This window comes from Notamacropus eugenii, chromosome 3 (genome assembly GCF_028372415.1).
Source record: "Notamacropus eugenii isolate mMacEug1 chromosome 3, mMacEug1.pri_v2, whole genome shotgun sequence".
Taxonomy (NCBI): Eukaryota; Metazoa; Chordata; class Mammalia; order Diprotodontia; family Macropodidae; genus Notamacropus; species Notamacropus eugenii.
Window position 1 is genome coordinate 219,925,643 of NC_092874.1, and position 15,002 is coordinate 219,940,644.

At 40.2% G+C, this 15,002-nt stretch overlaps 2 protein-coding genes across 5 annotated transcripts in view; one reads left to right on the forward strand and one right to left on the reverse strand.

Annotated features, from left to right (window-relative positions):
* The window catches only part of SENP1 (SUMO specific peptidase 1), a 72,390-nt gene extending 58,458 nt beyond the window's left edge, over window positions 1-13,932 (reverse strand). Inside the window, exon 1 of one of the 4 annotated variants that reach the window (XM_072654512.1) lies at window positions 13,850-13,932. The gene's annotated coding sequence lies outside the window, so the exon portion shown is untranslated. Of the gene's footprint in view, window positions 1-4,544; window positions 4,598-7,025; window positions 7,048-13,504; window positions 13,662-13,849 lie in introns of those variants that run through there. The other 3 variants (XM_072654509.1, XM_072654511.1, XM_072654510.1) reach the window with 3 other exon arrangements.
* The window catches only part of PFKM (phosphofructokinase, muscle), a 56,847-nt gene continuing 54,617 nt past the window's right edge, over window positions 12,773-15,002 (forward strand). Inside the window, exon 1 of the mRNA XM_072654507.1 lies at window positions 12,773-13,277. The gene's annotated coding sequence lies outside the window, so the exon portion shown is untranslated. The remainder of the gene's footprint in view (window positions 13,278-15,002) is intronic.

The window sequence follows — 15,002 nt, forward strand, 5'->3', positions numbered from 1 at the left end:
CAAGGGCTATATAATTCTCTGCCTTTCTCTGGCTGACATTAAGAGACATTCTCTAAAGATGAAACAATGCATAATATACAGTAGAAAGAATTACATATTATGCTGCACAACTTATTCCTAGAACTGCCAAAGATCAAAGTGTCTGATCACTTAGATCTGTTAAAGAGGTTTTCCCAGCTAGAATTTAAGTTTTAAAGTTGCTTAATGAGCCAAATTCTCCCTCTCAAAAGACAAAAGACACTGTTCCCAAACACCCTGCCCCAACATTTTCTTTTAAAAATGTCTTCAGATCTTGGTTAAGAGGAGAAAATAAGATCTGTCAGAGAATTAAAGTAGTTTTTCTCAGTTCACTCTATCAGGAAAGTTATTCAATAATCAACTTTCACTATTCACTACTCTACTCACCTTAAAAACAACAGCCTTAAAAAAAGTCTTCAACAGCCCCCCTACCCCTTCCCCAACCTGCTTAGAGGATGCCTCTTCAGGACCAGTTTCAGGAAAGCAACAACAATCTTTAACTTCACTATCTACTCCACTTTTCTAAAGAGCTGGTACTCATTCCTCAAACCCTACCCACCTTTCTGGAACCATGACCAAGTCAATTCTGTCAACTACTCCTATATAAGATGTGTCAACCTACTCCCAGTTGCCCCCATTCATCAGCTTTCTAATTTTATGAGACAAAGTGCCCCTTCCTAAGGACAGAAGAGTTCCATGGTTCCATCCTATGGCTTTTTATATTTTAATGGAATGAAGGTAAAAAAGAAAATAGTCTATCTTTGAAATTCTAGCACCCATGTCCCACACTCAATCCTTCCCCCAATCACAGCCACTAAAATATAATGTGCAGATTGGTTGGGGATTTGGGGGAGGGAGGATTGTGATTCACATTTTAAAAAAATAAATGCAAATAATTTGTTTCACTCTCTACAGAAAGTGTATTTACTTTGCGATGTCACATATGTACAACTTAGGTTTAAAGACTTCAATCAATTAATAAACATTTATTAAGCACCTAATATGTGCCCGGCACCATGCTAAGTGCTGGGGATACAAAAGGAGTAAAAGACACTGTCCACAAGGAGCTTACAATCTAAAGGGAGAGACAATATACCAATAAATATATACAAAGCAAGTCAAATATAGGATAAATAGAAAATAACAGAGTGAAAGCACTGAAATTGAGAGGTTGGGGAAGGCCTCCAGTAGGTAGTTTTTTAGTTGGGACTTAAAAGAAGGAATGTCAGTAGTCAAGAGTGAAGGAGGGAGAGTGCTTTAGGCATGGGGGACAGCCAGAGAAAATTTCCAGAGCCAAGTGATGGAGTGTCTTGTTTGTGGAATAGTCAGGAGGCCACTGTCACTGGATTAAAGGGTATGTAGTAGAGAGAAAGGTGTAAGAAGACTGGATAAATAGGAGGGGGTTAGGTTATAAAAGGGGCTTTGAATGCCAAACAGAGCATTCTGTATTTGATCCTGGAGGCAAAGAGAAGGTGACATAATCAGAGTTGTGATTTAAGAAAAATTACTTTAGTGGCTGAATGAAAACAGACTATAGTGACAGGCAGACCTACCAAGAGGCTATTGTAATAGTCCAAATGTGATGTGAGTAGTACCACTAAAGTGGTAGCAGTATCAGGGGAAAGAAGAGTATGTATCCAAGAGATGTTGTAGAGGTGAAATCAATAGGCCTTGACAACAGATTGGATAAGAGAGCATAAGAGATAGTGAGGAGTCAAGGATGACTCCTAGGTTGCAAGCCTGAGGGATGGGAAGATGGTGTTACCCTCTATAATAATATGGAAGGGGGGGGAGTGGTTAAGGGGAAGGAAGGTGAGTTCAATTTTGGACATATTAAGTTTAAGATGTCTACTGGACATCCAGTTTGAGATGTCTGAAACGCAGTTGGAGACGCAAGACTGGAGGTCAGCAGAGAGGCTGGTGAAGGATAGGTAGATTTGAGAATCACCAGCATAAACATGGTAATTAAATCCATGGGAGCTGATAAAATCAGTAAATGAAGTAGTATAGGAGAAAAGTAGTGGACCCAGGATAGAACCCTGTGGCCCACCTATGGTTAGAGAGTGTGATCTGGATGAGGATCCAGCAAAAAAGACTGAGAAACAGAGATCAGACAGGTGGAAGGAGACCCAAAAATCCAGAGAGAAGAGAGTATCAAAGATAAAGGGGTCAACAGTATCAAAGGCTGAAGAGAGGTCAAGGAGAACGAGGATTGAGAAAAGGCCATTGGATCTGACAACTAAGAGATCATTAATAAGTTTGGAGAGAGCAGTTTCTGTCAGAAGCTGGATCTTAAAGAGTTAAGGAAAAAGTGAACGAAAATAAAGGAACTATTGTAATATGGCCTTTTTGAGGACTTTAGCTACAAAGGGCAGAAGAGACAGTAGAGGAGAAAAGGGCATGTTTGTGTGCAATAGGAAATAAACCGAAAGGCAGGCAGAAGCAGAAAATAAATTTACTTCAGGGTAGAATAACCGAAAGGAATAAACATAGTTTTCAAAGGGGAAAAGTAGAACATGAAAATTTCAAGATTTGCTTAGGGTCCACAAATACCTTGACAGCAATAATGACGACCTCTGGTGCTGCTCTAACCTAAATAGTTTGGGAGATTCTCTGAAGTTCCAACATGATTAATTGGTTAAAAATGTATTTTTAAACCATTTCTCAAATGTTTGACTATAACACGTTAATCAAAAGAGAAGGAAAACTCCAACGGGGAAAAATCTGTCTAGAAAGAACTCTAGAATAACAATCCTATTTTTCTTTTGTCACTGAAAAAATGAATATATCATCCATTGTAGGTACTACACAAGCCCCATGGTTGTGTGTATTCAACTGACCAAGTCCTACCAAGTGAATTATTGCATTTTGAAATTGCTAACAATTCTGTCATAATTTTACATCACTTCAAGAAACCTGGGAGTCCTAAAACCTTAGAAACAATCCCTTAAAAATCATACTTACCTAATAGGAGGCAAGAATCTCCCCAAATTAAAAAACGACTAAAACATACGACTTAGGTTAGAGTAGCACCACAGGTCATCACTATAGCTGAAGGGGAAGAGGTTTATCCAATGTCATACGAGACATTCTAGTACTAGAATTAAGCGACAAGTGCCAAAAAAAGATGGCGCATGAGGATTGAGAAAAGACCGTTTGTTTTGGCTGGATGAAGTCATTGGTTATCTTTGAGCACTTTTTATTAAGGTGGGGAAGAGCAGAACCAAACTAAAGGGAATTAAGGCAATAGTATGGTGCCTGAGCACTGGATTTGGGGTCAGAAGACCTGCTATTGGCCTGACACTGTCTGTGTGACCTTGGGCAAATCCTCTTCCCTGTTAGAAAGCAGAAAGGTGGTCTAAAAGACTCCTAATGTCTTCCTGTCTTGGCTCTCTTGACTCCCTTATAAAGCTGCTTGACATCCTTCCTCAAAGATAATGTTTGGCCATATTATTCTTTTGTTCAAAAATCCTCAGTGAGTGGCTCCTTACTGCCTATCAAATAAAGTTCAAATTTTTTTGTCTAACATTCACGTTCCTCTACAATTTGACATTACCTTGTTTTTCAAGTTTTATCTCACACTACTTCTAAATCATTCTGTTAGACTTGTCTGAAGTACAGAACATATTCCTTAACCCTGAAATACTGTCTGCCCCTTATCACCTAAGGTATTCTATTCATTAGCCAAGGTCTATCTCAAATGCCATTTCCCCCACCAATTCCAACAACTGAAGAATGGTTGAATAGGTTATGGTATATGAATGTGATGGAGCTATTGTGCTGTAAAAAATGAGGAAATAGATGATTTCAAAAGAATATGGAAAGACATCTATGAACTGATGCAGAGTGAAGTGAGCAAAACCAGAACAATGTACCTCAATATTCTAAAAATGAGCGGTTTTGAGGTTTTTATAAACTAATGAAATAAGCAAAACCAGAACAATTTATGCAATGACAATGATACTATAAAAAGAAACAACTTTGAAAGCTTTAAGAACTACAATCAATATATTGACCATTCATGATGCCAAAGGATTGATGAAACATGCTATCCATGACAGAGAAGTGTTAGATTTGGGGTGCAGAATAAGACACAACTATACATATATGTTAAAAGAAATTTGTCTTTTTTTCCCCAATGGGGTGGGAATAGGAAAGAAAATAAATTTCTGTCTTTTTTAAAAAAATAGATGGGAGGTGCTGTAGATGTGAATGTTATATGCACTCTCAGATGCAGTCTCTGTACTATTAATTTTGCTTAACTATTTAACTTTGTTACAAGAAACATCTCATAAAGTTGGAGTAAACTATAAATAAATGCATGGAATATAAAACAAAACATATCAATAAAACTGAAAGTGACAAAAGAACAAAAATAGCATATAACTTTTTAAAACCTTGCATTGTGCTTCTCTTATTCCATATTTGGCAGAATAATTCTTCAGACTTTCAAATATCACATTTTTTATTATTGTTGTGTATTGAGTCATCTCACTAGATTTAGTTTAGTCAAGACTGGGTCTTACCTAAACTTTGTAATTTCTCTCAGGGTGTCTCCCTCTTGGAATGCCATACTTTACTGCCTGAATTTTACTCAGGTAGGAAACTAAAACCAAAGGGTGGCAAACAATAAATGACAAATCAGATCTGTGCAAAAGAAATATATATTAATCTTTCTTACTTGTCAAGTTAAACAGGTTGTGAACAATGATTTTGAAGGGATACAGGGAGACTAGAGGTTGGAAAGATGATGGAGGAGTTTATAGCAGAAGTCCAGCTCGTAGTAATGAAGGTAGCTATTAACAGGGTGGCAACAGGACAAAGAAGGTAATAGCTTTGAGTATAAGAGTTAGCATCTATATTGGCTTTAATATTTGCAAAGCACTTTACATGTTATCTAATTAGAACCTTGCAACAACCTGTCAAGTTTGGTACTATTATTATCCTCGTTTTAAAGTAGAGGAAACTGAGGTGAATGGAGGTTAAATGACTTGCCCAGCCACAGTTTGTCAGTGTCTGAGGCAGGATTCAAACTCAGATCTTCCTGACTCCAGGTCTACTCTATCCACTGCACTACATAGCTTAGACTGGCATACCCTGGCAACTAAGTGGATGTGGAAGGCAAAGGAAATAGAAGAGTCAAAGAAAACAAAGCTTTTAACCACAGATAACTGATTAATGGTAGTACAACTGACAGAAATAGTATAACCAGGAATGGTGTCATTGTGGTGTCCAACTCTCCATGACCCCATTTGGGGTTTTCTTGGCAGAGATACTGGAGTGGTTTGCCATTTCCTTCTCCAGTTCATTTTACAAATGAAGAAACAGAGGCAAACAGGTTTAAGTGACTTGCCCAGAGTCACACAGCCAGTAAGTGTCTGAGGTCAAATCTGAACTTAGGTCTTCCCGATTCCAGGTCACTGAGCTGCCCAATGGTTTTATAGAGTAATATAATCTTTTTAGTATATAGTGAATGTAGGTTATCTCAAGAACATTTGTGTAGAAATGTTTCTGGGGAGAAACTGGAGATGAACATATAAATATGGAAGACACCTGCACAGAGGAGCTATGGGAGTGAATAAATAAGATCGCTAAAGGAGAGAGTAAAGAGAGAAAAAGTTAAGCCAAAGAATCTTAAAAAATGTCCAGCTTAACAGATTAAGAAAAACCAGTGAGAGAGCAAAGAGTGGTTAGAGGAGAAAAACCAGACTTTTAAAGATGCCAAAGGAGGATAAAGTGGTCAACAAGGGTCAAATGTTGTAAAGAGGTGAAAGAGGATGAAAAATGAAGAAGAGTCATTGAATCTTTAATAAAATGATTTCCATGGAGCATTGGGAAAGGAAGATGACAGCAGGCTTAGAAGGGGACAGGTTTGTTTGGAAGCATCTAGTATAGAGTACTTTTTAAGAGGCAAGAAAGTAAAGAAAAAGAAAAGTATAAAAAAGAATAGAAAGCTTAGTGGATTGCGGAGACCAAATATTCAAATATAGAAAGAAACAAAAACCCTCAGTTTTTCACCAGGATCACGAAGCTACTAAGTGTCAGAAATAGGATTTGCACCTAAATCTCTCCTGATTCCAGCCTCTTTCTCCTATACCATGATGCCTCTAAGGAACAGATCAAATTCAAAAAGACTTGTGATAGAAAATGCTAATCACTTCCAGAGATGTGGAATTAAGGAGTCTGAATGCAGACTGAAGCATAGTATTTTCACTTTCATTGTTTATTGTTTTTCTTTCTCATGGTTTTTCCTTTTTGTTCTGATTCTTCTTCTTAACATGACTAACGTGGAAATATGTTTAACATGACTGGACATGTATAACCTATATCAGATTGCTTGCTGTCTTGGGGAGGGTGGGAGAGAGAAAACTCTGGATCTCAGAATTCTACAAAAATGAATGCTGAAAACTATCTTTACATGTAATTGGGGGAAAAATAAAAGACTATAAAAAAAGACCGGAAATAAAAAAAATAGATCATTTTCATTTGTGGGGGGAGAAGTGGTAAGGAAAGGTAGTCAATGAGGGCTTCACAGAAGATGTGGCTTTGAAGTAAGGGCCTCAGTGAAAGACAATGCACGTGGCAGAGGGGGGGAACAGATGAGGACATGAACTAAGGCAGTCAGAGTGGGAACAGAGAGGAGGGAGTGGATGTAAAATACATGTAAAGGAGAATCAACAGGAGTTGGCAATTAACTGGATATACAGGTGAGGAAAAGGGAAATGTAGATATATGAGAGAGAGAGAAAGAGACAGGCTGGCTTATGGGACACGATAATGACTTTAGTTTTAGACATACTTCATCTGAGCGGATAGGTGGATTTAATTCTGCAGACATTTATGATTCTCCATGTGCTAAGAATAAGTTCCCAACATAGTCTCCAATGTCACGGAGCTTACAATCAAATATATATGCAGACCAACAATTATGCCACAGGGTAGAATGTGAAAATTGCAAAGAAGAGATATAGTCAAAAACATAAGACAATTTGAAGGGGAAGATCTTACTTTTAATTGGAAAGTAGGGGAGAGCAGAGAAAACCTCCAGGGGTTGATGGCAGCTCAGTTGGACTTAGAAGAGGAAGATGTGTGAAGGAAGTCTCAGACATGGAGTATGATGATCTAAACTGCAGAGGAAGGGAGGGCACAATCATGTCAAGAAAATAGCCCAAGGAATACTGGAATACACAAGGCATTCACATCAAGAAATATTAAGAAGAAATAAAAGCTATCTATAGTCATGTGAAAAAATGCTCTAAATCACTATTGATTAGAAAAATGCAAACTGAAACAACTCTGAAGTACCACCTTTTATCTATCAGATTGACTAACATGACAGCAAAAGAAAAACAATAAACGCTGGAGTGGATATGGAAAAATTTGGATGCTAATAAATTACCGGTGAAGTTGTGAACTAGGCCAATCACTTTGGAGAAGAACAATTTGGAACTATGTCCAAAGGGCTATAAAACTGTGCATACCCTTTAACCTAGTAACACCACTACTAGGTCTGCATTCCAAAGATATCAAAGAATAGGGAAAGGAACCTATTTCTACAAAATATTTACAGGAGCTATGTTTGTGTTAGCAAACAATTAGAAATTGAGGGGATGTCCATCAACTGGGGAATGGCCAAACAAGTTGTGGCATATGATTGCGATGAAATACTATCATGCTTATAAGAAATGATGAGCAGGACAGATTGAGAAAAACCTGAAAGACTTATATGAACTCATGCAAAGCGAAATGAGCAAAACCAGGAGAATGTTGTATACACTAACAGCAATATTATAGGGATGATAAACTGTGAAAGACTTAGCTACTCTAATCAAGACAATAATCCAAGATAATTCCAAAGACCTAGGATGAAAAATGCCATCTACCTCCAGAGAGAAAACTGATGAATTCTGAATGCAGATTGAAGCATACTTCATTATTTTTTGGTATTGTTTCATTTTGTGTTTCCTTAAACGACACAGTTAATATGGAAATATATTTTGAATGACTTCAATCATTATCAAATTGCTTACCTCCTCAACGAGGGGGAAGAGAGAGAATTTGGAACTCAAAATTTTTAAAAATGATTGTTAAAAAAAGTTTTACATTTAATTTGGAAATACTTAATGAAATAAAAATGATTTTAAAAAAAAGAAAGCAGATTTATTAGGTGCTTACTACAAACAAAGTTCTGTACAAGGTTCCAAGAAAACAAAGCCAAAAAAAGGAATTGTTCCCATCTTCAAGGAGATTACACAAGGGGAAGACACAAGGTGGAAACATTAAGTAGGATCAGGAGAGGCTACATAGCAATACCTAAGCATTACCAGTACCTAAGTTAAACCTTGAAAAAAAACTGAGGTGTAAGAGGTAAAGACAGAGTATATGAAGACTACCTGTACACAGGCATAAGAAGTAGGAGAAGAAAGGCCAAGGCTAGGGAACAGCGGGAGGCCAATTTAGCTAGAACATGGAGTGCAAGTAGGAAAATAATTTGGACTAAGACTGGAAAGATCAGCTTTTCCCTGTTTGTAAGGGACTTTACATGACAAACTAAGGTGGCTGCATTTTAACCTTTATTCTGGAAGTCATGTAAAGCATAGAGAGCAGAGACTGGATATAAGAAAACATTTAGAAGCCTATTATAACACTCTATGCAAGAAGTGATAAAAGTCTGATAGAGTGATAGACTATGAATGGAGAGGACCCACTCCAGATATTCAGGAGATGGGCAAGTGACTGGATGTGCAAGAATGACAAAAACAACCAAAGATAACAGGTTTGACTTCATTTTGTAAAGTAAGAGATAGACAAGTTATACCTATGATTTCACTAGTATAAGGAATTCCTGGTGTCACAACTACCTTCAATGAAGCAGATGGGCAACATATCTATAACTTAAGAGTCTTAAGTGTTACCTGGGAATTATATGGGACACTGACTTGCTCACAGTCACATAGCTAGTATGTGCCAGAAGCAGGACTTGAACTCAGATTTTCCTGAAAGGCCACCCCCAATAAGTGATGTATAATATTATTAAATTGATCTAAATTCAAATGCCACATGCATACTAGTATGCAACTTTGAGAAAGTCATTTAGCCTCTATGAAATCTAATTTTCTTATCTAAATAAGGTAGTTGAACAAGGTAGTATCTGAAGTCCTTTTTAGTTCAGACCTTCTAAGTCTGTGATTCTTTCTCCTTATTTTACATATGTGAAGTAGTTTCCTTTTAGAAGAATGATAACTCACTCAAATAAAGGAACCTTTTAACTTTCTTCTTGAATATGTATGACAAGTATTCTGGAATGTTTATGCTGCTACAAAGAAAAGAAAGAAGAAAAAAAGCAGTAAGTTGCATACATATAATAGTAAGTCATATAAATACAAAGTAACCAGAAGTGGGGTAAGGGGTAGAAGCTCAACATATACATACACATATTAAGAAGGGTGGTTTCAGAGAATGCTATTTACTAGTGAGTTATCCAGAGGATGACACTGGAAACTATGAGGAAATGCCTTAGTAAGAAGATGGCTACTACCACTCTCCTTTCTCCCATTATGGCACTGAAGTGGCCCTTCTCTTTGGTGAGACCAGCCCTTCTACATGAGCCCTTGGTACTACTCCTCCTCACCTTCTCCAGCAGACCCCAACCTCAACTATCTGTTTTCTAATCTTTGACCTAACTGCCAGTTCCTTCCATACTGCCTTCACACCTGTCCATATCCCTAATCTTTCAGAAAACTATACCTACCATCCTCCTGAGAGTTCAGAATTACATCTCTCCTCCCTTTCTCAGTCACACTACACTTGCTATGTCCACCCTTTCACTTCTCAACCAGCTGCAATTTAACTTCTGACTTTACCACTCAACGGAAACTACTTTCCAAAGTTACCAATGATCTCTTAATTGCCACATTGTCTTGTTTCAATCCTCATGCTTCTTGACCTATTTGTTGCATTTAACACCAATGACCACCCTCTGTTTCTAGATACTCATTCAAAAGCAGGGTATAGGGCTTTCATGACACTCTCCATTTATCACCATATCATGCACCTTAACTACATATATTCCACAAGGCCCTGTCATAGTCCCTACTCTATACTTTGGCTTGATGACCTCATCAGCTCCCATGGATTTAATTATTATCTTCGTACTTATGACTCATGATTTATATATCCAGCCCCAGACCCTTCCCTGAACTTCAAACAATCACCAACTGCCTATTGGACATTTCAAACTGGATATCCTGGAATGGGTTGGCTATGACTGTAGCAGGATCAGGGTGGTATCAGGGGAGGAGTTCTTAGTAATTACTCTAGTGTTCTTGGAGAGATCAGACACCACTAACAGCGGGACAGAGCCTGACCTGTTTTACTAGTAAAGTTGACTGGACTCAGCCAAGGTAACATGTAAAATAGATAATTAGCAGCATTTCAAACTTCTTCATATTTTAATAAGGATTAACTATCAGCATCCCAGCAGATTGTAATCCATAGTTATGTCACTGAATTGTTTAAATTGTTTTACAGTGCTTTTTACAGTACAGTTCTATATTTAGCCTTTCTCTATGTATAGGAATAAACTATCTGTCCCAAATTAGATTCATATCACATACTGAGTACTTCTTTACTCTTCAATTTTGGGAGACTCAGATATTAGCTATAAACTAAATCAGAAGTAAAACTGTCTCTGGAAAACCAACCTCTGGATGGGAGTTTATTAAAGAGTCAAAAAATGTAAGAACAAAGAACCTAATCCCTCTAATTAGAGGATGGAGCTCCCCAGGATTGACCCGGGGAAAATCCAAAATGGCTGGGTAAAGTAAAGGTAAGGGATGAATGTTCCTGCTCTATAAGACCCTGCATAGTTACTCCAAGTTAGAAAAGTCAAAACAAAAAATATTACTCAAGGAGCTCATATGCTACTAGGAAATATTAGATGCCAAAGGTGAGAGTTCTAATAAGTAGGAGATCCACAAAGGCTTCATCAAAAAGCAGACTTATGTGCAACTTTAAAGGAAACTAAGGATTCTAAGAAGGAAGCAGAAAGAGGACACTCCATACAGGACCAAGTCAAAGACACAAGAGTAGGGGTTGGAATGCCAAGCTCAGGGAATAACAAGTAGGCTGGCCTGACTGAAATGTAGGGTGAGTAAATCAGAGATAAAGTGAAATAAATTTGGAAAGACCAGCTGAAGCAAGACTGTGAAGGGTATTAAATGCCAGGCTAAAATATTTTTACATAATTTTAGAGGCAATAGATGGCCAATGAAGCTTCCTGCACAAGGGAAAGACATGGTCACATCTACACTTTAGGAAGAACATTTTAGCAACTATGGAGAACATGGATTGCATAGGAGATAATCTGGAAGCAAGGAGATCAATTAGAAGGCTACTGAAATCCTCCAAATTAAGAGATGAGTAGGTTCCTAAACTGGGGGCAGCTGGAAGGCTCCCTGGATAGAGCACATATAGGGTCTGGAGTCAGGAAGACCCGAGTTCACATTTAGCCTGACACTTACTAGCTATGTGACCCTGGGTAAGTCACTTAACCTGTGTTTGCCTAGGAAGCAACTAAGTGACTCAGTGTGACCCTTAATCTTTTGTTTGTCTTAATCAGGAAACAGCAAACCACTCCATTATCCTTGCCAAGGAAAACCCCAAGGACCATACTGTCAGGAAGAATCAGATATGACTGAATAACAAGGGCCTAAGCTAGACTAGTGGTCATATGAACGAAGAGAAGGAAACAGATGAAAGATGTCATGCACAAAGAATTAAAAAGATTTGGCAACTGATTAGATATAGGATAAGAGGGAGAGAGAAGAGTCAAAGATGATTCTGAAGTTATGAATCTGTGTGATTGCAATGTCAATAGTGTTCTCAATAAAATAGTCTGGAGAAAGGTCAGATTGAGGGACAAAAGCAACAAGTTCCATTTTGTGCATGTTAAATGGAAACAGAATACTTAAATATCCTTATCTTAGAAAAAGAAATGGAAAAAGCCATGAGAAAAAATCCCAGGACCAAACAGATTTGCATGCAAATTTTACCAAACATACCAAAAATAATTAACTCTAATATTCAGTTTTGTACATGTTGAACATAAACTTCCTATGGAATCTGGGATGACATTTTACTTCTCCAATGCTGGGGATCAAGGTGATGAAGGGAGGAAAGCTGTTTCAAAGATATTATAACTGTCTCTAGATTCCTAAACCATAAGAAAAGGATACAAAAAATAACATTATTGCTACTTCCAAGAAAAGGCCAGGAGAAGCGAAAAAGGGCAGAAAAGAGATGAAGACTTTAAACTTTAAAGCAATATCCAGCAGTTCTATCACCCAAAATAAGAAGCAGTAGAACATGCTTTAATTTCCATTCCCACCCAGCAGATTTGGCTATCATCAAATGGGTGGTAGTAAAACCTGTTTTACAATTAGCCGAAGGCAATGAAAGGGATGGTCTCAAGATTTCAGAGTAGAATTTACCATCATTCCTCCCCATCCCAAAGAATAGAACAGCAAGAGGTATTAAGGAGAGAAAAAAAAAGGGAGAAGGTCTAGGACATGCAATGCAAGATAATTTATATTTCAAAGTTCTCATGTGATGCAAATTTTTAAGAGGTGGAAAGTTCTAGAATCCATTCAACCAGTGATCTTGCTCCTTCAACCAACTAACTAGCTCATGGCCTAGAAAGGCTCCCCAGTTAGTTAACAAGCATTAAATGCCTACTATGAGCCAGGCAATGTGCTTTTAAGCGCTGGGGATACAAGACAAAAGTCCCCTCTTCCAAAGCAGTTCAAGAGTGTGAGGGGGAGACAATATACAAACAGTTCTATTTCAGCGATAAAGGCAGGATAACGTGGAGATAATTAACAGAGAGAGGGAAGACGCCAGCAACACGGGGGATCCGTACAGTGTTCCTGTGGAAAGCAGGTGTTAGCTGGAACTTGAAGCCTAGGAGGCCAGGAGGTGTAGAGGAGAAAGGAGAGAATTCCAGGCTCTGTACCTAACTTTTAAAATGATCTGCACGGCGGATGTTCTTATAAAGGGGGCTAAAGACGACGCAAAGGCTGTTTTGGAAGTGATAAAAGGGGTGTAAGTTATTGCACAGGAAGATACTGAATACACTGCACAGCCACTGATAAATAGGCATCCTGCTGCTCAAGTCCCAAGAAACCGGGCATCTCTCCAGTGTCGCGCACGGTCGGGGACTTCAAGGGAGTGAGTGTGACAGCTCCTGGAGGAATGAACCAGGTGAGCAAACAAAGGGGAGGGGGCCGGCGGCCGGGGAGGTGCGGACCCGGTGACAGCCGGGGCTGCTTTCGGGAGCCAGAGGGGGTGCAGAGGCCGGATCAAGGAGGGGACGAGATGCTCCGGAGCGGCCTCCGTCCAGGTCCCAGGGAGGCTGCCCCCCACCTCGATCCAAGCCAACCCCCGGCCCGCTCCCGCCACCCGGGAAGACCGAGCTCTTCCTCTCGCACCTAGGCTGTACCCATCCCGAGGTCTGCCCCAGGCGGCGTAGGTCCTGAGGGCAGCCTCAGGCGCGAAGCGCCGGCTGGGCTCCCCCGGAAGGACGGCGGGTAGAGACGCGCTCCCCTCCCCCGGCCTTAGGGATTAACGGCTGCCGGGGAGAAAAGGGGGAGGGGGTTCCGGGAGCGGGGAGGGGGTGGGTGAGAAAGAGGCAAGTCCCGAGGGAGGAGGGGTGCCGAGCCGCTGCCTCCTCCGCCCAGCCCCACTTCAGTCAGGTTTGTCTGGACTCGAGCCCGGCTCGGCCTCTGGGCCCCGGCTTCCCTTGGCTCCCCCTCCCGCTTCCAGCCGCCACTCACCGAACCGGAACCGGGCGCCACGCGAGGGGGTTTCCGGCCGGGAGCCGAACACAGAACCCGGGAACCGCTGCGAACCGGAACCACCTCCGGCGCACCGGAAGCTTTCCTCGGCGGTGGCAGCGGCGGCGGCGGCGGCGGAGGCGGTGGCCACGGCCGGGCATTGGCGGCGGAGGAGCACACAGAGCCCGGGAGGGAAAGGAGCCGGGGTGGGGGCTGTGCTGAGCGTCTGCGCGTGCGTGGGGAGAGCAAGTTCGGCTGAAATCCGCTCCAGCCGCCGCAGCCGCCTGAAGAAGGAAGGGGATTAGGATCGCCTCGTTTCCTTTGGGGATCCCCGAGACCCGGTTTTCCCGTTGGTGCCCCCCCCTCAGCTCGAGAGGGCTCCGAAGCTGGAGTCACAAGACCTCACTTTTCCTCCCTGCGCCTCAGTTTCCACATCTGTAAAATGACGAGTTGGACTAGATGGCGCGCACGGCCCCCTCCCTGAGTCTCCTTAATTGCAAGAGTGGGGCCAAGTAAAAACTTCCCAGACCTAGAGCAGGAGTTTACTAGCTTTTAAAAAAATAAAATAAATATTTTATTTACGTTTTATTTATTTATTAATTTTTAATTGTTTTTTTTCATTTATTATTTAAATTTTTAAAAAATAATTTATTCCCCCAACCCACCCCCAACTGCATATGAGTTTTAACTTGTACTCTGTCTTACCGGAATGCCCTCAGCAAACCGTCGTGATTTTTTTTGAGGTTCACCTGGCATTTGAAAAAGTCAGACTGTGGTTTTCTTCCATCTTTGTATTTGTATCCAATGTTTTGAAGTTGATTGACTGGAGAAACAATGTAGCTATGAAATCCCTAGGTTTCAGCAAAGAAATAGACAAATTCTCTCTGAAACTTTCCTTTGGACGTAATATGGAGAGAAACATGGATGAGATAACGCAATTGGGTTGTATCTCGCATCTCACAATTTTAGGCTACAGGTCAGATAAAAACATTGTTGTCCTGTCTGCCATACATCATGGCAGACAGAACGACCACGTGGTTCATGGAAAAGTCTGTTGAGTCAAATAGGCTTTCTTGGGTGCCATTTCACATTTAGCATAGGTCTGTATAAATATACATATTTATATATACTTCATATAGTATAAAATGAAGAT